The sequence below is a fragment of the Natrix helvetica genome (genome assembly GCF_964273705.1).
Source record: "Natrix helvetica genome assembly, chromosome: 1".
NCBI lineage: Eukaryota > Metazoa > Chordata > Lepidosauria > Squamata > Natricidae > Natrix > Natrix helvetica.
This window is the reverse complement of record NC_138548.1, coordinates 324,019,551-324,045,550: the sequence shown is the minus strand read 5'-3', so window position 1 is coordinate 324,045,550 and position 26,000 is coordinate 324,019,551. Positions and strand designations below refer to the sequence as shown.

The 26,000-nt window shown below is 36.7% G+C and overlaps 1 pseudogene across 1 annotated transcript in view; it reads left to right on the top strand.

The window, feature by feature from the left end:
• LOC309399653 (contactin-6-like) overlaps positions 1 to 26,000 on the top strand; it is a 163,131-nt pseudogene that overhangs the window by 120,193 nt on the left and 16,938 nt on the right. The window contains exons 11-17 of the transcript in view: positions 8,561 to 8,736; positions 10,515 to 10,631; positions 12,183 to 12,341; positions 12,427 to 12,576; positions 17,847 to 17,917; positions 24,608 to 24,842; positions 25,167 to 25,282. The product of the transcript in view is annotated as a contactin-6-like (transcript). The remainder of the gene's footprint in view (positions 1 to 8,560; positions 8,737 to 10,514; positions 10,632 to 12,182; positions 12,342 to 12,426; positions 12,577 to 17,846; positions 17,918 to 24,607; positions 24,843 to 25,166; positions 25,283 to 26,000) is intronic.

Sequence of the window (26,000 nt, the reverse complement as noted above, 5' to 3'; positions counted from 1 at the left end):
CTCCATGCCTCAGGCGCCTCCTGGTGGCCGACCAGACTCTCCGATCCCTGCTTGGAGTCAGGACCCTGCCCATGGTCCTCCACATCCTCCAGAGCTGACTCATAGGAACCTTCGCTGTCGGAGTCTGGTGGCAGCTCCAACAGCTCCTGCTGGGCCACAACAGTACTATATGTTCTGAAAGTGAACTGCAACTAGAGATTGACTTTATTTCATCTTGTATTTCCTATGGAGGAAAATATGTTCCATTAGCATTACGTAAGTCTGCTTAAAAAGAACTCAAAAGCTTGCAAAAAGGGAACACAATCACAGCAGCATAATTTAGTATTTTCTAGATAAGCAACTTGTTCATAGTAAGGAATCCATCAAAGAAATTACATAATCCCCTGGCTATTTAACTGGGCTTTCATGTGATGCAATTAACCAATAGGTAGAGTGATAGCATGCTGTCCAATCTTTCCAGAGCTTGAATATTCACCAGCTATGATGTTAGCAATAGCTTCTAGCATGGGATATAAAGAAAAAACCTGACAATTTTCCCTACACCTTTTGTTTGATTAAAAAAATCATTACTTTTTTTTCAATTGGAATCTCCTTGTGTTTTTCAAAGGAAACAGCTGAGAAGTTGCAAATGATATCCTGATTATTGGAGAAAGGATAAATGTTACAGAAGCAGAAAAAAAGAACATTATTGGAAAGTACAGTCTTTCCTTCAGATTGCAGAAAAGGATATCAAATTAAATCCAAACAAAATGAATCTCAAACCGAGGCAGGTGGCATACACAGCACATATACTGTCAGCTGAATAATAAAATCTGATTTAGAAAGGCAAAGGCAATTTGGAACAACAGGACAGCACCAAAGGATATTTACCTGAGCATGCATGATTTGCTTCCTGACTAAATCCTACCAATATATGGCAGTCATAAAAGCTAGAACCAAAACAACAACAACAAACAGAACTGACACAATAGAGTGAAACTGGACAGAGCATCACAGGAAAAACTATTTCAGAAATGAAACCAATGTCCTAATCCAAAATATTGTCAGGAACCCCTAGACATTTTCAGGAATCACCATCAGGTATTCAAATACAGAATTCTTCATAGAAATGTCTACGAAAAAATAAAAGCAAGGATGATTTAAAAAAAAGTTTGTAGCTGTGGTATTTGGAATACAGAATTTCCACTAGTTTGGTTATAGGAATCTTTTTGATCCCAAACTACTGAAGAACATTGTGAAAGCTTCTCATTAAAAGTATTTTAGTTGTTGGTATGAATGTTGCTATTAAACTTTCTAACTGGAGATCAGATACAGTCCAGGAAAATCTCTACAAATAGAAAAGAATATCTGTAACTTTGAGTTGAACTATGGAGTTATTGGTGCTCTCGGAGTTTGGTTGTTTGCTTCCAGATATTTCATTACCCATCTATGATGTTAGTTGGGTGATGAAGTTTCAGCAAGCAAGCAGGTAAGCAACCAAGACTAGACAGTATCAAGAACTCCATAAAAAGAAATATGCCATTAGTTTTGTTCCCTAGATAAAGAAACTATCTAGGGAGATCAGGACATCTGAATAAATCAACATGATGTACATCAGTTACATTTCACTTTTTATAAGCTTGCTCTCGCCATTCTTTACAAAGTTTCATAACTTTGTTTAATGTTTCTTCATTTAAACCAATATTTTATTGATGGTATTTATACAATGTAATTTTCATAGACCTCATTTCCTAGAATTTCCAATCATTTCCTAGAATTTCCAATCATTCTAATTGATTTTTCTAAGGATTTTTATCATTTGACATGACCATGCCTGTTACATGGTTAAAGAATATCAATTATATACTATTCCTTATTGGAACTATTCCTTGCATTTTTTTTTTATTTGCTTCTGATCATTCAAAATGTTCCTATTTCTTCCTGTGATTATCCCTTTGTATTCCATTTGTGATACCAGTTTTCTTTATTAGGAAAGATAAATTGTATATCCCCTTTTCTCCTATTTCTGCATATATTTGGAAAATTGTCATACCCAAAGATTTAAATAATATTTTTTTGTAATTTACTGTTTTCAACTGATTTGGCAATTTTCTTAATTAATTAACTGTGCTTTTCTAATGTCATTCCCTTTTGAAGTTGACATTTCCATTTACCCTGTAAAGTCATCTGATTTCTACTCCATTTGATCTCACTGACACCAAGAATGTCTATTTTGGTCCTTGGCATTTCTTTCTTGATGATGAACCAGCTAGAGTCACTTAGGTGAGATGGGCAGAGTAGAAATTTGATAAATAAAAAAATATATAAATTATACCTAGCTCATGTACATTTCATGTTCCAGGGTTTGTTTGTTTGTTTGTTTGTTTGTTTTCATTTTCTTCTAGCATATAAAGTTACTCTCTTTAAGGGAAGATTCATCAACATTCAGGCTCCCCCAAATTCTCCTTTCTGCATCATTATTTCCTAGACTACTCATATCATGGATGTGCAATTCCCCAGTGATTGGTTTGAGAACTTCTAGACTGGGTTCTTCTTTCCACTACCATCTTGGAACTTTTCTTCTAGATGTACCAACTTTTTTCCCCTTCACTAAACCGGGTGGGGGTGGCCAGCCCGTGATGCATCTGGCCCATGGGCCAGGAGTTTTTGAGCCTTGTTCTACAGCACTTCCATAAAACATTGATAATGCAGATCACTTAGACTTTTTCCAGTCTCCCTTTCTATCCATGTTTTGGAACAGCATGAAAATGACTCCCAGTTAAAATAGCAAAACTAAAGAAAATATAAAGTTGTCATATGGAAGTAGAAGCATATTTTCAGTTTAAAGAACTTTAGGATGGGCATACACATTCTGTGCAGGTATTTGTTACTCCAGTTTCATTGCACAAAAGTTATACAGAAAATATTGTTGCATCATATAGGAGACTTCACATTTGCAGATGATGGGTATGTACCCGGACTGAAAAAAAATCTATATGGAAATGTATAATGCATTTCTGTGGGCATTCATCAATGAAAATATACTTACTAAATGGATGCTCTACAAGTCCATTGGATAAGATAAGCATAGATCTATTTACTTTTAAAGGAAAGCAGAATTTTACATATACAGTCCAACTTCTGGGGAATTGATCATCTACAAAATACAAGAATTGGAATTATGATCCAAAACTAAGAATCCACTTTTCCAAATATAAGATTCCTAACACATTATTTAGTAATAACATTATTTTCTACTACTATGGTGTCAATCACAGGAGACAAGTGGATCAGAGGCCATTTGAAATTAAGGTGCCTTAAGGTGTGATGAAAAAGTTCAACTTCAACATGATCATCAGAATTGTTACCAAACCAATAGGCTGAATTGCTATCAAGAAATTATTCTTAAAGAGAAAGTATGTAATTATAAAGTTAGACATCTGTGCTCTCAAGGGAGAAAAAGCTGCTGCAACAGCATGATGTATCATAGTGTCTGCTGTAATATGTAACACCAGAGACCAATCCACAAGGAGTGGCATGAAGCCAAAGTTTTAATCAATGTGAAAAAGGTCAAGAACTAAAGCTGCTTAGATTGATTTTCTTCTAAAGAAATCAGCATATCTCAAGAACTTTGTGACACAGAATTTAAGGCAGGAATAGGATACCCTCACACTTCATCACAGGTGTTTGCAGTTTTTAACCTTAGGTAGAAGAGGGCATGAAAAGTTTAGGATTGTAAATGATTACTGTAAATAGGTATAATAGTTTCAATTTTACTAAAATAAATATGTAAAAAAACAGAAGGATTGTGGTCAGTTGAAATAAGGACAGTTAGTTCTGAGATAGAATTTATGGAGAGAAGACTTATACCAGGATACCTACAATGACAAGCCTCTGAAGTAATTGAAGAATTTATAATGAATAATATACCTTGTCCACTATAAACAAAATCTTCTTGCCTTCACAGATCTTCACAATTACTTTGTTTAAAAGACTTCTGGGTGAATGTTTTATGCAGTGTTGTCAAACTCCCGGCCAAGGGATGGATGCATTATGTGCTGGCCATGCCCATGCCCAGTTCACTGAAGGTGGGGGAAAGTCCCAATACCTCACCTCATGCTGCTGTGACTACGTGAGTTTGACACCCTTGTTCTTGTGGATATTCAGAAGGTCACTTATTTATTTAACATATTAGTAGATTCATATTTACTTTACATTCAGGAGCTGATGGCAGTATCCACTGTAGTTGTTCTCTTATTCTTCCCCATAGCAGTGTTTTTGTGCATAGGTTGGACTGAAATGACTGGGCCAAAGTCACTCAGTGGAATGGGAATCAACTAAATTTTAGGTTATTGCTTATTGTAACTTCAGCATAGAGTGGTACGATATTGACAGTATACCCTGAAATCTTCCTTCTTTCCTTCCTTCCTTCCTTCCTTCCTTCCTTCCTTCCTTCCCTCCCTCCCTCCCTCCCTCCCTCCCTCCCTCCCTCCCTCCCTCCCTCTTTCTTTCTTTCTTTCTTTCTTTCTTTCTTTCTTTCTTTCTTTCTTTCTTTCTTTCTTTCTTTCCAGCATGTTTTTATAAGCTCAGTAGTCCAATGTATCAACTTTCACTGGTTATTGTGAAAGCAGCATACCAGTTAGAGAACAAACATACTGAAAGGAGAAGTGCTATAGTGTAATTAGCAATAACATAATTAACATTGTGCATGTATAACCAGGAACCAGATCATGCTGTAGTTGGACCTATCAGAGCAATGTTTGTCTTTTGTTCTTCTGCCTAGCTCCATTTTTAATGCTTGCTTTAATCTACATATCTAAATGCTATACTATTTTCAACATGTGTAAGTTTATGTATGAATATAGGCATATGCAATACTACTGTATGTATAGACACATATATACTGTATATAAATAAAAGAGAGCCAAGTTTAATGTAGTATTTTGGGTACTGAACTAGGGTTGGAGAGACCAAGCTGTAAGAAAATCTCATTCATGGAAGCTCATGAGTGATTTAGGGATAGTCATTATCTCAGTTCAATCACTCTTACACTTCAATCTATCTTACAGAGGCAGCAGGATGTATGCTACTTGAGTTGTTGAATGAGAAGTGTGATATAAATGTAATAAAGCTGGAAGCATGGAAACTGGAAAAGGAACATATATCTCATTTAGGTGTTTTGTCTTATATAGTATAATAAATTCTTCCCTTTAGAAAAATATAACTTTTTATTCAACACATTAACACATGTATTTTTCTAAAAATTAGAACATTATTTTTTCTATTTGACTTAATATAACAACTATCAGACTTCTTTAATCTATTTTTTTCTTGAGATGTCACTGGTTTGCCTGCTTCCATTCCAACCTACCCATCTAACCCAAGTTGTAAATGCTAGTTGCGGTTGAAATGAAACTGCTGCTCGTCTTTATTGCATATTTGAAATTCTGTATTGAATTGAATTGAATTGAAACAACAGCTAACAACTTATAATAACTAATAAAAAATAGTCACAGCTAATAGCATGAAGTGTTAGTGCACATATGTACATACAGTACATTCTCATTAGGCTATTCCTTTTTGAAGTAAGGAATATCATACAAAGAATAGAAGGCATGACACACAAAAAAGAAAAGGAAATATAGCTAAATCTAGTTTACACCTGCTTTACACTTTTTAACTTTGCAAATAATTCTTGTTTGCCCAATGGCCATACAGTCATGTTGTGGCCCACCAGTAGAGCTGGCAGCAGACTCGGACAGTGAAGAGGTTGGGGAGGAACATAGGCCAGTCCTGGAGTCTGGGGAAGGCTCTGATAGGGGCTCTGTGTTGGAGGTGGGGGGGAGGCAGAGCCATATGCCAATTATCAGCTGTTTTCAGAATCAGACAGCAATGAGGCAGAAAAATAATTGGAGCCTGTTCCCAGTGTGCACATGCACAGAGTTGCCAGACAAAGGGGACAACTAAAGAGCAGGGTTTGATTTGGGAGGAAAGCCAGGTGACAAGTGCCCCCTCCCAGAGGAAATAAAAGAAGACTGAAAGGGGAGTGGAGTTTGCAGGAGACAATTAGTTTGCTAATTAGTTAGTGCCTCTCAGAGACTCCTTGCCAAGTTCTGCACATACCAGCCTGTCAGCTCTCCAAGCCAGATAAGGTGTGACTGTACAGTGAATGAGCAGAATTCACTGTAAATTAATAAAAGAGATTTTTGCCAGGGCAAGGAGTTTGTTTCATGGTCTTGGGAAGCCTTGGTCAGAACAAGTCCTTCATACGTAGCAATTTTATTTCTTAAAAACTATTCACTCCTTTCTTTCAGATCTCCAGAACTTTCATCAACTCCAGGCAACCGTAACTTCCTCACCCTTCCCTTTCCATTCAATCCATTTATTCTTCCTTATATTTGTTTTGTGGTTTGATACGTATTCTATTTATGTGACCAAATTTCTGAAACATGCTATCTTCCTGCTGCTCACTCATGCCTGGATTCAACTCACATTTCTTAAGTACACATTCATTCTTCTGCCTATTTTTCCCCTGTATTCTTACAAATACTTTTTAGGTAAACTATTCCCACTGCATTGAAATTATGCCTACATTTCTTCCAACATACTCAGTTCTGCTTCCATATAACTCCACAAACAGAAGTGTGTTCTTTTGTAAATAATGCAAATAGCATTATGCACACAGTAGAGATGGAACCTAACTATGTATGGTGTTTCAACTATGTTTTTTTTTTAATGTAATGAAAACCTTAATTTGACAATTGAAGTTTTTATTAAAAATCAAAATAATAACATGGTATCACAATTACAATATTTTCAAAGAACATTTGTTTTGGTTCCCTTCTGAAGAAATTTGGGCTGTTCAATTACAGGCCTCATTGCTTCCGCACTGTATTCAACTGAAATGTCAGAATCTAATAAACAAATCTAATGTTTACTGCCGCTCATTGGGCTGCTTATCCCCGGTGATAGAAATCTCTATTGTACTTCAGGTGCACGGAATACTTTGTATATTCTTCTATTTGGAAACAGGTTCTGCTCCATGATACATTCCTACAGATAGCAAACAAAGCCGATAGTTAATGAGAAAAGGGAAATTTTAAAGAAAGAGTCATAAGAAACAACAGCTTGAGTCAAATGAAGCAATCATTTCAGCATCACTCATAGAAGTTGATGTGATCTGGTTAGAGCCCTTACTTTAGACTTCTTTGAGACAGATATATTTTATTCTTCTAAGACTGCAAGAATACATATTGCATGGAATGCATGGTTGAACTGTTCAACATAGCAGAGTAGAACAAAATAAAATAACAATGTGTGGCATTTTCTGGATTCTGTTTTCCAGATCCCTTTTCTTTGCAATGAAAGCAGAGGTGGGTTTCTGCCAGTTCGCCCTGCATTGGGCGAACCAGTAGTGGTGGCGCAAGAGGCTCCACCCACCTGCCTGGACGCTTCTGCACATGCACAGAAGCATTGCACCAGCGCACACTACAAACTACAAACTGGTAGTAAAGACACTATGCTTAAACAAGTGGCAGATACATTTGGCTGGAAATTCACATTCAGATCATGCAGCCTAAACTGTCAATCACCCTGGGCACTTAAAGAGGTACAAAGAGATAAAGCAAGATTGTGATCTGAAAGATTAACCCTTAATCTTCATGAGATGAAACTCTGATACAGGGAGAAAAAAAGAGACAGAGAAGCTAGATATATATAGCTATAATTTTAAAAGTGCATGTTACTTGCCTTCATACAACTGATTTCAACCTAAATAGTCTCTTAAACTGAACTTTGGGTCACACAAGCAAGAAGAAATAGACAAATCTTTATTTTCCAAGTGTTGCATTTAGGGCCAGTCAAGGTGGGCAAAAGGATACTTATCCAATATCTTGTGAATATCTCAGGATAATTTTATCCCAGATTCAAAGTATCAATTGATTTTCAAAATCAGATTTTTCCCTCTATTTGAAGGGAGATGGGATCATCATGTTTCTTTTGACTAGCAACCCTAAATAAGTACTGATTGAATGGGGAATAAATACACAATTCATAAATGCATTTTTCAACAAACATTGCAAATTGGAAACACTGGCGTCCTCTATTTATACTATTGTCCAGATTGATGGCCATTATATTGTTATGCCACAACATCCTTTTTGTTTTTCTACCAATCTACATAATTGGTACAGTATTTATCACTGTATCCAGGCTTCCTACTGCAATTTACTTATGTGCATATGAATGGCCATGACTGCATAATACTTTCATCAACATACTCACTTAAACTGCTTATAACAAGGGAGTTGTTATCTCTAATTTATCAAGCCATCATTGGAACAATAGTAAAGAGGGACAGGAATCAAATATGTGGTTCATTCTCTTGTCTCCCAAGTAAACTAGAAGGTTGCTAATGAAGTGGTTGATGATAATGATTTGGTTGAGGTGGTTGAAATGACGTTTACGATTGTTTAAACTGGTGTCTCTGAAAAAAGAACTTTGATATCTTTACAGCTTATCTTGAAATGCTTGGCATTTGTCAACGTCTTGACTTTTTCAGGACTTTTTTCCTGTCCCACAGAAAAAACTGTCATTGTTAACTCTCCTTGTGATATTGATGTTATTGTTGGAGAAAGTGTACTCCTGCCTTGCCAAGTATCCAAAGATCCATCCATTGAGGTTGTTTTCTCATGGTCACTCAATGGAGATCTTATCAATTTTAAAAGAAGAATGACTTATTTTGAAAGAGCTGGCAGTGTAAGTTTAGTTTCATTGTTGTTTGTGTACATATACTTTTGTTTACCCATTTAAAAACATCTCATTTCAACATACATTTCAACATATTTTGAAATTGCATGAAGATTAATATACATACATACATACATACATACATACATACATACATACATACATACTGTTATGTATCACAAGTTTTCCCTCTGGTCCGTTTCACTAGGGGGCGCTGTGCTAAATGCTGATTGGCTGGCTGCTTGACAGCCGGCATATATAAAGGCTGTCAAAGCAGAGCTCAGCTGTTGCCTGTTAGCTAAACATGCGAAATGTGAACTGCCGCATTGGCAACCTGATAGCAATAAACTGTTAGCATTTGTTAAGTCCTGGCTCACCTCCATTTGTCCACCTATGTTCTCCGCAAGATAGAACATATACATACATACATACATACATACATACATACATACATACATACATACATATATACACATTTTTGTATGTATGGTTGTATAATGTATGTATGTGTGTAACAGATGTATAATAGAAAGCTATCACCTGTCCAGTCAGTTAGTATTAAGTTTTGCACCACATAATTTTTTGAATCTATTTTCTGGCCTAAATTATAATAACAAGAGTATTTCTATAAATGTTAAGCTTTCTCTCTGCTTTGGATGCTTTAAGAAACTGAGCACTTAGAAAAGCCCTTATTTTTTTCCATGACAAAGACAAGGCATGACCATAGTAAACATACTCTACTTCCTCCTACACACAAACACACACTCTTTGATTTTTGTGCTAGAAATGAGATCCGCCTCCCTCCTTTTGCCCTTCCAGAAGGTTCCAGAAGGGCCTTAAAACTTGGTTCTGCTAGCTGGACTGGGGCCCCAATGCTTGTGCTCTATGCTAGGGGTGGCTGATGGGATAGAGAGAAGATCCCCATCCCTGTGTTGCCCATCCTCTTGGGTTTTAGTCTCTTTTTAAATATCTCTTAACTTTTATAATTTTGTATTAACTTTTTATCATTACCTAAGCCACCCAGAGTCACTTCATATAAATTTAATACATAAACAAATAAATGGAAGAAGTTGAAAACTTGCAAAGATTCAAAGAGATCTATTATGACTTCTTTTAAAGAAGACATTGCCTCCAAACGTAGAGCTGAGATCTTATCTGTAAAAATAGTTGCACATTTCTACTGGTATTATAGTTCTAGAAATTTCTAACAGTGACTGAAGTAATCAATGACATTCTCAATCTAAGCAACACAGTTTTCTTTTCTACAATTGAAGAGGAGCCGACTCAATCCCACTATTAGGAATGGAGCACTTTCTTCTAAAAATGCTTGATAAAATCTTATTAAAATAGATGTGTGCTGGTAATATCCCAAAATACACTTCATGGGCATGTTTCTTCTAAGTCAGGGGTGTCCAAACTTGGGAACTTTAAGACTTGTGGACTTCAACTCCCAGAATTCCCCAGCCAGCCACAAGTCTTAAAGTTCCCAAGTTTGGACACCCCTGTTCTAAGTCATACATTTTAGTTTGGAGTCTGTTTCCAAAATCTACGCAATGAAAGCTTTATTGCTTTACATAGCCACATCCATTTAGTTTCTTTGGCTTTCATTGTTGGCATTATTTGTGGGAACTGTAATAAAAGTATCTGAATGAGAAAAAAAATAGATGACACTATTGTATAATTCAATTTAAAAACCACATCTTTATTCATATTTAGCACATTATAAAAATATGCATTATGGGAAATACATCATGCCTGATTAATTGTTTGTGTTCTTTTTATCTAAGGATTCTGTAGGAGATCTTATGATAAGAAATATTCAGCTAAATTATGCTGGAAATACATCTGCACTGTGCAAACATTGATGGACACTCTGTCAGCATCAGCAGAAATAATTGTAAGAGGTAAGTCTATAAACTCTAAAAATTACACTAATTATAATTAGTATATAAGGGTGTATAATACCCTTAAATTGTAGAGAAACTGGTTCAATTAAATATGCATAACTAATGATCTATAGCTCAGATATATGTCCTACTGTTCTATATTCCCTTGAAATTAAAATTTGCTCTATAGGCTATTGACTCTTTTATATTGAAAATGTATTTTGCCCTAAAGGCTGACCTATAAATATTAGAGCCAAGAAGTATTTAAACTTGAATTGTATAATGGAATGGAAATGGAAACTGGAATGGAAAGGGAAACTGACATTTTATTTGACTTAGATATAATTGTTTAGATATGATTGGGAAAGAAAGCCACTCCCAGGGGTACCAGTGAAGAAACAGGTATGAGCATTGATAGTGGCTGCATGGCAGATGTACTCTTGAAAACTTAATTTGGCATGTTCCTACTGTAGGTTCAAATTAATTCACATATCCTATAGATAGCAATTATAAGATAGGGAGCTACAGGATGCCATGTATTCTAGCAGATAAGATAATAGTTGGTTCATTCCTTATTAACTGGAAGTAGCAGAATGACTGGGAATGGAGATTTGGATTGTAGTGCTTATTTCATTTACAAAGCCCATTGTTCACTGAGGAATTCTGGGAATTACAATCCATATAGCTAAAGGTTGACAAGGCCATGAAACACTGACATAATATGTTGCTTTCAGTCCCAAGACCATTGAAGGGACTTTATGGCTAAAAACAGAAGGGAGACATTTTGTGTGCTTGCCTAAGAAGTGGAGAGAAAAGTCCATTAGACTTCATTATTTTGAGAATGATGAGGAATTGCTATCAACGGAGACTGCTGAACTTTATCTCCCAGTCTGCATGATTTATTTTCCAGATATGCCAAGTATTGTTTTTCCTCGGTATCAGGAATGTTCTAGGCCTGGATCTAAAAAAAACCTTTCCAAATCAAATCTATTTTATAGAAGTACTCACATAAGATGTTTAGCCCTTAGGGTACACATTACATGGTTGAAGGGAAATTGCCATGTTTATTTCAAACTATCCCCTTTAATCAGGTCCATTAGTACTAAGTTCACCAGTAAACCCTAAACCGCAAAGAACTTCAAACAATTCTGCTAAAATAATATGGATGTCAAGGCTCCAACTAATGAAACCAAGCAAATCAGAACTCTGAGACTAGGACCCTTCTCAAATGTCTTCTTTATTGAGTACATCATATTGGCACAGCTTCAAAGGAAACCCAACTCTAAATCTTTCCTGCTGTTACAGTATAATTAAACTAAAAATAACCCCATCCCCAAGGGTCACAAGTCACGCTGGCCAAGTGGGTTAATTGGCAGGCACTCCAGGCACTCCTTCCCCAACCTTATCTGTTGCCAGTAGAGATGATCTTAGTTCTCACGAGAAAGCTCTCTGTTGTGTATAGTAAGGCACTCCAACCTCCTTCCCCCTCTGTGTGACAACTGAGGAACAGAAAAATGGCTGTTGCCAGGTTCGGTTCAAAGTTGACAATGGATCTTTTGTTTTAATAAGGCATTCCTGGCCTACCAAAAGAGGTTACTATTGAATATGTATCTAGTACAACTGCAGTGCTGAATTGGAAATCAGGAACAGAAAACAACAGTCCTGTCCATACCTACACAGTTCAGACAAGGGCCCCATTTTCAGTTGGATGGCAAGCCGTTTTAACAGGTACACCTTTCTGAATGACATTCTATGCTGTTTTCAAAAACTGTCTGACTCTAGCCCTTTTGTTTTTGTTTTTGTTTTCCTTAAGTTCCAGAAGTCATTAATGGAAAGACCCTAACAGCTACAGTGGTTGATCTAAATCCATGGGTTGAATATGAGTTTCGAGTTGTAGCTGCTAACAGTATTGGAATTGGGGAACTAAGTACACCATTGGAACTACTAAAAACTAAAGCATCTAGTAAGCTACTTAAAATATTATTGATGGGTTTAAGAGCTCTTAAAATACAGTTTCACTCCTCTTAATTTTACATCATCATCAATGGTGGGATTCAAATTTTTTTACTACCAGTTCTGGTGGGCATGGCATGGATTTGTGGGCATGGTTTGGTGGGTGTGGTACGGGAAAGATACTGTAAAATCTCAATTCCCTCACCACTCCAGGGGAAGGATACTACAAAATTCCCTTTCCCTCCCAATTAGCCGGGACTCGGGAGGCAGAGAATAGATGGGGGCGGGGCCAGTCAGAGGTGGTATTTACCGATTGTCTGAACTACTCAAAATTTCCACTACCGGTTCTTCAGAACTGGTCAAAACCTGCTGAATACCACCTCTGATCATAATGGTTTACCTTTCAGTAACCTTCAAGACATAATAAAGGGTTTAGAGGGTTATTTGTATTTCATTATTTATATTTCTCTGTTCCCCTTTTCAACTTAACTATTAGCATCTAAACTATTTCACAACAATTTAAAGTTAATAATTGCAGTATGAAACCTTCCATCATGGAAGGCAAAATTCAAGACAATGGAGATGCCCATGGTGTCTCTTTTGATCGCTTACCACTTATTGGAGAGGGGTGATGAAGAAAAAGAGCCTTGTGGTATCATTATCTCTCTTCAATGAAACATTTTCAAAGGGCCTATTTACCTAAATTTAAGTCATCTTGAAATCTCTTACACTTACTTTTAAATAGATACAGTATATAGAATGGTAGGAAAGGAAAGGAGAAAGGAAAAGAAAGGAAAAGAAAGGAGGGAGGGAGGGAGGAAAAGTCAGTACATTTTAATGCATATTAATCAGCATATTTATACTATTATGTATACAATTTATAGTGTTAGCATCATTACCTAACACTAAGTTGCAGGCAACTATCTGAATGCAAACAGTGCTATGCATTCCCTAATGTATTTTCACATATACATTTCTCTCTGTGTGTGTATCAACATTTTTTTCACTAGCAAATCCATAAATATTTGCATGCTCCATCTGCTTTCATTCAAACAGCAAAGACAGCATGATGCAATCATGCCACAAGCGCTGTGCTTTTAGGGTATACAGCAATGCACACCCAAAGGGCTCAGGCTTGATTCTACTGGCTGCTTTTAGTTGCTTTCATCAGACTAACTGGTTTAATGGCCTCAGTAGATACGTAAAACGTATGTAGATACATTGATTAAAAGAAATCTGGCATCACAGTACAAAGCGAAGTGCATATATTCATTCCAGTTCTTTTAATTTTTACCAGATTAACAGCCAAAGTTACATCATTTTCTTTTTCTATTTTTCTATCAGAATATATAAACACACACATACAAGCATGTATATGTATATGTACCACTGGAGTTGGCTACTAAATCGATAGCAAACCCACTTCCCCCCTCACTCCCTCATGCTCCTCTCCAAATATTGTTCATGACACCACCCATGGATCTATTTAAGCAACATGCCATATTCTTCAGACATGTGAAATACTTAAAAGTTGACTGACCAATTTGTTAACCAATTCAAGTAAATATTCCAATGATATGACCAATTCAGGAAAATGTTCAACCCTTACGCCTGCTGTTGGAAAGCACTTTTGCCCCAGTCTTTGATTGTTTCTACTGCTTGATGCAGTGTTGGTCTCTAATAAAGTATACCTTGACTTAATAAGACATAGGAGGAGGAGAGTTGATATGCATTCCTGAAACTTGCTTGGTAGTGACATATATCCATTTGGATTTGAGTGTGGCACCAGCTGCAACTCCTGAACAAGATATCAAGTGGGAATTATCACCCAAGAAACTGATAGCTAGTTGCCTGCTTTAGACCCCACTGGGCTCCACAAACTCCTCCTATTACCTGTCACCCATCATGTACTGGCCTTTGGAAAATATTTGATGCTCCAGAGCTCACACTATGGAAAGAAGACAGTCCATTCTACACCTTGGCATCCTTAGGCTGTGTGACATTATCTGTAAGAGGGTGCTGTTTCATTCATATTTAAGAAAATTTATATGACCATTTACTCACTATCAGTGACTCCGGATAGCTTGCAAAACTATGGTGCCAGCTTCTGGTATGAAGCCATGAAGTTTATGGATGCCACTTCTCCTGTTCACCTGTAGCTTGGAGCTCTGGAGCTCATATTCGGGAAGGAGGACAGGTCATTCCTCAACATCCTTAGGCCATGTGGCTCTATCCCCAAAGCTGGCAGCATTTTTGGAGTGGCTGCAATGAAAGGCCAAGAGGCCTCCCCTGTTTTCACCAATATCAGCTTGGAGCTCCCCAGATCTTCCAAATGGTGCAAATGGTGACTGGGCTTCAGAGAGGAAGATATAGGATCCAGTGGTGTGGAAAGTAAAAACTGTGAAGACCCCAATTGGAGCACAGATTGTCTCAAGCCTTGGGAGGCCTTAGGCAGGTGGACATGGGTCTGTAATAGGTCTCCCAGTTCTTCCCCTCACCCATGAGTACCATGTGGTCTGCTTAACAACTCGTATAATCACATAATGACTGCATTGGAGAGAGCAGAGGGAAGCAAGATGATCACATGGTTGGCTTGCTTAACAACACTCACAACTTTTGACCATAATGGGCATGCTCCATTACAGTGATAAGTCAATGACTACCTGTATGAAAGATAATGAAATAAAATAGCACCTTTCATTTATTGTGCAGTACTTGAGATTTATAGAAATCCTACCCACTGTTCCAAAAGTAATAGGGAAGCAATTGTATTTTGTAGCTCTTTACTAAATGGTGACATTGCTAATTAATGTCATCTTCAGAGAAACAGGTGTAGCAAATGGTAATAAAAGGAAAAATTGAGTGCCTGTCCATTTGAAACCTGATCATGAAAGTGGAGTGTCTGTCCATTTGAAACCTGATCTACAAGCAAATGAGCTGTTACCCATTTTACTAAAATGGAAGAAAGAATTAATTGTGCAGTTACCTGAAAATTTTCATCTTATTCTCAGCTATGACCCAGTTGAGGCTTTGTTGAGCAGTGGTATTAATTTCTTTCCCATGCAAATACAGTAAATATAAGCCTGAGTGAGCATGAACTAATTATTTGGACAGTAGAATATTATCTATGCTTGGCTTAAAAAGTCTCATTTTAATTCTTCATTTTAGTTAATCATCCCATTCACTATTCCTATGTTGGGCAACTCCTAAGCAATTCACTCAATTGGTAACAGCAAAATGTGATGTCCTATTTCCATCCAAAAAGAAGACAGAAATGCATTTTTATGAATACCGTCTACCCTGGAAAAAAAAAAGAAATCACAAATTTGTCAAAAATGAAAAAGTTATGTTTCTTGGCTATCCTGTAGATCAAAGGTATCAAACTCAATTTCATTGAGGGCTGCATCAGGGTTGTGTTTGACCTCGGGGGGCTGGGGTGGATGTGGTCAGCGTGGGCATGGCCAGCTCAACAACACTCATGTTGGGGTCACCTGTGGTGACCTTAGCCAGCAAAAATTGAGCTTGGAGGAGGGGCTGCCCACAGCCCTCACATGCTCTGTTTTTGGCTGCAATGGCATCCTGCAACCCTCTGCCAGTGAAAACAGAACTTGGGTGGCCTGCCAGAGTTCCATTTTCATTGGCAGAGGCAACACAGGCTGGTCCTTCCCTGTTTCCAAGGCAGCCCTGCAGGCCAAATCTAAGCATCCCACGGGCTGGATCTGGTCTCCGGGCCTTGAGTTAAATGCTCCTGCTGTAGATTGAAAGTTAAGGTAGATTGAGGCCTGTATAACAATATGCATTCTACGTATTACGTACTATACGTATTGTATAGTAATGTATAGTAATACAAGAACTATAATATATCCAGTTGCTCATGATGTGGACAATTTTGTAGCAATAGTGGTAATCTACAGAAAAATAAACGCCGCATGTTCAAGTAAATGGGCATAAGGAGTACTTGACTTACAGCCATTCATTTAGCAACTGTTTGAAGTTTACAACAGCAATGAAAAAAGTGTCTTACAACCAGTCCTCATATTTGTGACCATAACAGGATCATCAATGTTGTAGGATCAAAATTCAGGCACTTGGCAATTGGCATGTTGCAGCAGCATTTGATCACCATTTGCAATCTTCCCAGCTGGCTTCTGACAAGCAAAGTCAACAGGGAAAGCCAAATTGGCTTGATTCACTTAATTGCAATGATTCACTTAACAACCATAACAAAAAATATAATGAAATTGTACACACTCACTTAATAATCTCCTTACCTAGCAATGGAATTTCTGGTCCCAATTGTCATAAATCGAGAACTACCTATATAGGATTATACAGAAGTCATTTATGAATGTCTATTGCTTCAGATTGATTTCAGTTAGATGATCTATGACAGAGAAATTTGTTATATCACAGTGATAGTTGGTTGTATTTTCTAGGAAAAGCTATCCCAATATGTGTCAGAACCAAGCTGCAAATCTCCATGGAGCTAGACAATCAGCATAATCCCCTTCTCAGCCTCAACGGACAATTTATCCATGTTATTTGTAGATACAATCATGGTTAATTCAAATAACAACATATTGGGCCCAGAAAGTATTCCATATTTTACGATTCTTTTCCCATAGCTAGCTCTGGTGATGTATATCACTATGTGACTTTGAATTTCAAATTATCCTCTTCTTTTCACAGAGTCATGCATATGACAGATAGAACGTGTGTGTGTGTGTGTGTGTGTGTGTGTGTGACATTTTTTCTGATAAAGAAATGAAGGGAGACTAGTATAGATCTATTTCGAGCTATTTAGTTCTCATCAGCTAGCCATATCTTTGCTGGGATTCGAACTTGGGCTGCTTACACATTAGGCAGTTGTATTAACCTCTAAGCTCAAGTTCAAATCCCAGCAAGGGTACGGTTAGCTAATGAGAGCTAAATAGCTTGAAATAAATCTATACTAGTCTCCCTTCATTTCTTTATCAGAAAAAATGTAACACAAAATGGCTTGTTGTGTAATCGACTGCCTGGAAGGCTCCTGGAGTAGGGATGAAAGGCAAAATGGAAGCAGTATGTTCCCTCCCATATTTGGGCAGACCAGGTGCTTTGACAGATAAATAAATAAATATAAATATAAATGTAAATGTAAATATAAATAATATAAATATAAATAATATAAATATAAATAATATAAATATAAATATAAATAATATAAACATAAACATACACATACACAATAAAAATAAATGTCTGGTATATGTTTTTTTTCCCTCTCTCTCTCTCTGTTAGTTCCCACTGTGGCACCCACAAATGTTAGCGGAGGTGGAGGAAGCCGATCTGAACTTGTCATCACGTGGAAGGTAATTCGTAAATCAATATCAGGTGTTCAAGATAATGAGTGGAAGATATACGACAGCTCTAACAAAATCACTTTGTGGTGCTATTGTTAGCAATTTAAAGAAGTAAACTGAGAGAAATGTAAAGATATTTGGAAGTCATCTATAGCCCTCTTATCATTACTATGCAGAAGACAGCTTAACATTCCAATCTGAGTGTTTAATGCATGCAACACTTTGCACAGTTTTAGTTGCTTCTTGGTCCTTCCACCCCTGTTATTTCAGAATATAATGCTGGTAATTTGTATCTTGCCATACATTTAAAAAACAGGATAAGACCTTTCAATATCAAGTATCATTATAAGAATCTTCAGATGGCACATAGATGGTTCATGCATAAGACTTTGACCTCAAATTCAAATCAGCAACTCTCTTGCATGTCCTGCTTTCCAGCAAATAGGAATAAAAATCTCTGCAACTTCAAAACTGCATATTCTCTATAGAATCTATGAAGTTTAATGTTCAAGTTTGCTTTTAAAAAGCACGACCAGTTGAATACTTAGTGCCTGTACATATATTGTTTCATAATACTGCTTCTCTTGAAATTTCCCAATTTTACTAAAATGCAATGCTTTTGGTGTATTGGTCTTTAAATGTCAATCAAGAATAGAACTGGGGGACTTGCCCACATTCATCTATCTGCTTCTTTTTTATTTCTATTGTAGCCATCACATATTAAAACTTTTTAAGGGAAAATGTTTCAAGCCTCCATGGGACTTTGTTTCTATATCAAAACAGTCCTGACACAGCTGGAACTGACACAAATCAGTCAAAAGTGTTTGCAGTGATTGTTGAAAATTTACCTGAGAACAATTGTGGGGTACAGTTTTTAAAATTCTTTTTGGAAAAAAAAAATCTGTATTCTGGATCTGAACTTGCTGCTCAAAGTTTATTTCTCTTGAACTGTCCCATCAGCTTCTCATTAAAGGAGCTGAATGGACAGGTTGGGGTTAGATCATTCTGTGGAAAGTCTATTTATGTTATCTCTAGAGTTGGCATCAAATTGATGGCACCTAATCAATCACAATCAAATAAACACATTACAGTGCCATACATCTTTCAACTTTGGTCTTCCTCAGTGAAGCTGCTAGGAATTTCATTCCAGCAATACTTTGGGACCAACAGTTCCTTGCCCCCACCTACTATAATTAAATATGTACCGGTAATTATGAGCAACAACAATTGAAATATTCACATATTATTTTCTCAGTTAGTTTAACCTTCATTCTTTTGTTTTATTTTTCCCTTGGGTTAAGTATACTTCTTAGGGTAAGGATCTGATGTTTTACAGGATGAATAACAATATAAACATAGAAATAAGAGTGAAAAATAATGTTGATTGGACAAGAACCAATACACTGAGAATGAATTTTAGTGAAAGGGCTATGATTTTGGGCTGATGGGTTCAGGAATAATCTAAGTTTAACATATAGATAGATAGATAGATAGATAGATAGATAGATAGATAGATAGATAGATAGATAGATAGATGATAGATAGATAGATAGATAGATAGATAGATAGATAGATAGATAGATAGATATAGATATATGTGTTGTATTTGTACTGATAAATAAATAAAGGGAGACTAGTATAGATCTATTTTGAGCTAATTAGCTCTCATCAGCTAGCCATACCCTTACTGGGATTCGAACCTGGGCTGTATTATATCTTAGGCAGAAGTCTTAGCCACTAAGCCACAGGCTCAACTCCTTATCAGTTGAGCCAGGGGGTTGTAACACACACACACACACACACACACACACACACACACACACATATATATATATATATAATTGTATATATTACACACACACACACACACACACACACACACCATTTTTAAGTCTAAAAGAAAATCAGACACAAGAAACACATTTTTCCCATTCCCTTCAAATGTCTAGAAGTTTCCTATATGTACTGCCACAACAATTAAAACCCTGTGTTGTATATTTCTTTTAATACATTTCATAAATTCAATTTCCTCAATGCTATTATGATTATATACCACCATGTTGTGGTCAATTACTAGCAACAGCACAGATGTATTTTGTCTGGAGTGATCTATCCCCCATCTGGTCCTTCATGTTTTCCAAAACTACATCCATTGTCACTGTAATTGAGTCTCTCCACCTTGCTGCTGATCATTCTTTTCTTCTTTTTTCCTTTCACCTTTCCCAACATTACAGATTTCTCAGGAAAACTGGGTCTTCATTTAAGGGCAACTTTGCAGAGGATTAAATTCCACTAAAACCTGACTGACATAAAGTTTTGTTTCATTACAATGCATCCTTTCTATTCACTGTGAAGAACATTTCAATTTAAAAACCAGTCAGACTGAATGAAGTGCAGACATCAAAAGAACTAGGACAAATAATTTTCCATGAACACTGCACAAAGTAGATGTGTTTATTGGTATTGATTACTCTGGTGTAATGTTTCTCATCCTTCTCAACATTCAGATGTGTGGACTTCAACTCCCAGAATTCCACAACCAGTATAGGGGATGATGGGTAATATTGAGAGTGGCTGGAGAATTCTGGGAGATGATATCCACATATCTGAATGTTGCCGAGAATAAGAAACTCTGCTCTGGTGGATAATCGTTCAACAGAACCTGATATGGGGAATATTTATTTATTTAAAACAATAATATACCTGCCCATCTTATATCAAACTCTTGGGTGATTCCCAAGCATGTCGCTCCACACCTACTTGTCCATTTGGCAACATTCAACAATATGATGTTTCTCTGGGCCACATGCAAAGAATTAGCCAATCTTATTTGCTTATCCTGATAGGATGTTCAAGGTTTCCATCTATGTAAGCTAAGAAGAGTAGAGCTCTAAAATAATGTTTTTCTGTAGTGATATCTATCTTGAGCGCCTTGAGCAATTTCAACCAAACTTGTTACACAGATGACTTACTCTCTGGAAACAAATACTGTGGGGGTAAGACGCCCCTAACAATCCTCGAGGTGTGTGTTCTGTTAAGATACAGCTTGTTGTGCCTTAAAACGGCTTCTACTATACTGCTGTACAATGACTTCTACTGTACAGTGCAGTGGAATTGCCATAGTAATGGCTTCACAGTACTCCACAAGGGGGCTCCCTCTGTTAAGGGGGGAAATCCAACATTAGAAATTATGTTTGCTCCGGACATTTTCAACAAGGCTTTGATTATTTTTGAGGACAAATGTATGACCATGATCAATAAAACATTACTGCAAATCGACCTGCCTGCACCACTACGAGACCAACATGACGTATTTCACATAGTTTACATATGAGAAAAGAACTACAACATTGAACAGCTTAGTGCAAATATCACGGATAAGAAGCCACATCTAAATCAAGATCAGAAAAAAGCATACCACATGATCATGGATCAGCTAGCAAAACAGCAAGGTTTTGACGCTTCTGGGGGCACAGGGAAAACATTTGTAACTAATTTCATTGTCGCTGAAATCAGGGTTTTTCCTGTCTAATACAGGAGTAGAATACATAAATACCCGGGCAATGCCGGTGTCAGCATTCCAAATATCATGCAGAATTAAATCAGAGTCCAAGGCAGAGCTATCCTTAAAGTTCCAATTTAATAAGTCAGACATGTTGGTACTTGTTGGACCCCTGGGATTTTGCTCTCTGCTGCAGGCGCTGCAGGTTCTGGGCTCTTGGGTTCAATCATCCCTGACTGGCCCTTTCCCTCCACCGGTGATAGCGGCCCAAACACAAACATTAATTTCCTACCACTGTCTTCCCACTTTATCATACTTGTCAAGCCATGCAAGCCCCAAGATTATTTTTTGTCTCTGCCCCTCTGCACCTGACCGGAACCAGCTGGGTGGAGATGCCAGCGGGGCCGAAGAAGATTGGACCATATGATGGATTTATGGCTGTGGGGATAAGATCATGAACTTTCAACTGGGTGGAATCCCAGGAAGCTTTTAGATTTGGGATTCCACAGATGTGCGAACATGTCTGACTTATTAAATTGGAACTTTAAGGATAGCTCTGCCTTGGACTCTGATTTATTCTGCATGGTATTTGGAACACTGACAGACGAGTTATCAGCTAGTAATAAATAAAAAAAGATCTAAGAATAAACAAGGGGTACGCATTTGTGAAATAAGTCGGTGTATTATATGCACCAACTGAGGACACATTTATTTTACTTTGTTTTATTTGTTTTATAACTTATAGCTCTGGCATAAGTCCAATGTAACATTTCCGATGTATTATTTTAAGAAACAGCTGCATGACACCCATCTTTCTGAGAAAAAAAAAGTGTTCCTCTGTGACAAGGAACATACAAAGAGTGCTAGTCTTTTATTCCTATTGACTTGACAGCTGACAGTTGCATTCTGTGTGTAATGCCAGGAAAACGGAAAGGAAAACTCAGAACAAAATGGACATTTTGATTCATTAGAAAGTAAATAGATAAATGGTGTGAAGGGACATTTATATATATAATTCATTTCTTCTTACCTCCTAATCATTTTCATAGGTTTGAATGTAAATTTGTATAAACTTTTGGCCCAAAATTAAGGACACATTATGAATATTGGTTTTTAAAATGTACCTACTATCATACACTGTAATCATCCTTTCATAATCTCTCTCTTCTTTATACCAGAAAGAAGAAGAAAGATAACATAGAGAACATTTGAATCCCCCAGATGCTCCAAATTAATTTGCATTCGACATGAAGCTTTTTTTTCTAGGAATTAGCTAACACAACAGAACACCATAATCTGCTTTACTATGACGAATGAAATAGCTAGCTGATGAGTTCTGAGATTAAAGAAGCATCAGAAATAATTTAAATTATATAAATGATGCCCATTCTCTCTCTCTCTCTCTCTCTCTCTCTCTCTCTCTCTCTCTCTCTCTCTCTCTCTCTCTCTCTCTCTCTCACACACACACACACACACACACACACACACACACACACACACACAGATACTTCTGGTCATCCATCAGGTGCCAGTTAATATTTCAAGTTGAAAAACTTAACTAAACAATCCAATAAATTATGGATATAAATAAACTAAATATTGGTAGTGTATAACTTCTTTATTCCTTAAGACTCAGACAAGAGTAAACAGCAGTATTCATAATTACTTAGTTGCTAATACTCACAGAAAGCATCAGAAACTAACTGACCCTGAATGATCTAAAAAAAACAAACAAAAAAAAACTAAGCAGATTGAGACGTGGACTAGTATCAATTTGAAATCTTTCATCCACTCACTTCTCATAAACTAAGCATTTCAAATGAGTCCATCAAAGATTTAATTTCATATGGTACAAAAGTGTATTTGTGCAGCATTTAAAATTTTCCATTGTAAGATGTCAAAGCTACAATAAACATTTAAGATGGCAAAATGTGTCGAACAGATAGGAGAGAAGAATCAACCTGAATCTGAGATGATCATTATACTGTTGAGTTTAAAAGTTAAAATTCTTGAAAAGTTGGTTTTCTTAGTTAAGACTGACTTTGATTTTTAAATAAAGTCTTCTGTGCTGGTAGAAGATTGAATGGAAATAAGAAAGTTGCTGGGAATCAGGATGCTCATTGATTATGGAATAAAGCAAGCCAGGGTAATGATGCAGAAAATAGATAATAAGATATGCACTTGCATTTTGGCAAGTAGTATGGAAAAGGATTATTTCATTCTAAAATATTATGTATGTATGTATGTATGTATGTATGTATGTATGTATGTATGTATGTATCTATCTATCTATCTATCTATCTATCTATCTATCATCTATCATCTATCATCTATCTATCTATCTATCTATCTATCTATCTATCTATCTATCTATCTATCAAGTATCTATGTATGTATGTACTCTATATATGTATGTATTAAGAGCTTAATGACAAGATCAAAGTGCCTAGGCTGGGTCTGGTTGACTACCTCATTGCTAATTTAGAGTTGAGAGGGTTTTTTTATAATCTAGGTAAGGCAGGGGTGGGTTCCGGCAGGCACTACTGCTGGTTTGCTCATGCGCACACATGCACAGTGCTATTAAAATTGTTCTGTGCATGCGCAGAACTGAAAAACAAGGTGGCGGCATCTATAGCGCCACCCGTAGAACCAGTTCGGGGGCATGGCAGGCCTGGGTCGCTGCTGATTCCAGTGATCCAGGCCACCAAACCACTACCAGTTCGGTCCGAACTGGTAGGAACCCCCATTGATGTAAGATAATTAGTTATTTGGGACTATCAATATAAATTTCTATCTCTTATGTTATCCTTTTTCAATCTATTATCAGGTCTCTCAGTCAGTTTGGCTGGGAGCCCTGTCATCATTCTTATGTGGTATTTTAATTTAAAAAAAAACACAGTTTCAGTTCTTAATTGCTCTGGTTCATGTTATAGAATGTTGCTATTTTCCCCCCATTGACCCTTTTCTCTCCATTTTGTTAAAGTATATAATTTTAATGGTGCTGATTAGGTCTTTTGTCTCTAAATTGATTGTCTCAATAGATTTTTCTTTTAATTGTTGCTTTCAGTACTATGTTGGCTGGTGGAACAAACATTTTCTCTTCAAGGCCAGTCAACCAAGTCAATAAACATAAAATATTTGATGGGATGAAGAGAGCAGGTGCACTGGTTAGAAGTGATTTATTATGCTTCTTGCAGTCCATTCCTGAAGAACTACAAAATGGGGAAGGATTTGGATACCTTATTATGTTTCGGCCCCTTGGCTCCTTCAGGTGGACTAAAGCAGTGGTGACTTCAGTGGAGGCATCAAAATATATCTACAGAAATGAAAGCATCCCATCATTATTTCCCTTTGAAATGAAAGTGGGTTTTTTTAATCATGAGGGAATAGGCACCCTGAGCCCAGTATTTCTTGTGTATTCTGGAGAGGACAGTAAGTAAAGTAGTACATATCTCATATTTCTATCTATTTCTGTCATATGAAACAGAATTTGGAAACTCGCCTGAAATGCTCCCAGTAATATGGCTGATGCAATATGCACATGATGCAGTGGTTTAATACTTAATACACAGAAAGTCTTTAAATTAAGTCATAAATCTTACGGATGATATTATAAATCTTATTATTTCAGGATCTCTATGATGAAGTTTCTTCTATTTTTCAGTTTAACAACTATGCAACTATGTTCCCAATGTTTTAGGAATAGCCTGCTAAAAATTAAGCAACAAGGTTTGCTGTGCCTCTGCTTTTTCCTAGAGCCTCAGATCGTACCGATTGGCATTTCATTACAAAGCTTCTCATCTTTTGAAATGGAAGTCTCTTGGAACCCTCTTGTATGGACCAGACATACTGGAAGGATTCTTGGCTATGAGGTGCTGTTGTTGAAAACCTATTAAATATTCTCAGCCAAAATATATGCTTCCCATCTGTATCCATCGGCTGTTTTTTCTAAAATAACCTTGTCTGTTCACTAACTTCACATGTGTCTTTGTTCTTGCTCTAGTGTGCAATTTCACCATATGGGTTTTACTTTTGGCAACTAATCCTTTCTTCAGCTTAAGTAGTTTCCATCTCATTATGTTGTTATAGGTAGAATACTATCTCTATCTCTATCTCTATCTCTATCTATCTAGCTGAGCTGCTATTTCAGAGTCAAGAAGCCAGGTGAAACTTCAGTTGTATTTTGATATGTTCTTATAGTATGTCTGTGAGGATTTTTCCCCCCTAATCTTTATTTTTAGTTCTTCAAAAGTTGGTGTTCTGACAACTTGGCTGCTACCTCCTACTTTGTGTGACTAATCCACACTTGGAAAACAACTTTGTTGTTAGAATAGCTAATGCTAGTTCATAGACTAGCAGTTAGTTCTCATAAAACATTTGTTAGAACTCAAAAAAGGTCTAAGTCAGTAGCTATTTAATTATAACTGTCTAGATAAAAACAATTTCACATTTGGAGATCTAAAAAAGGAAAAAAATGAAGTAGTGTGTTTACATATAATTTATATTTAATATGCGACATATGTTTTTATAAAATTATTTGTTCCTTCTGAAACTTTATTTTTGTCAATTTTGTTGCCATAATTGAGGGAG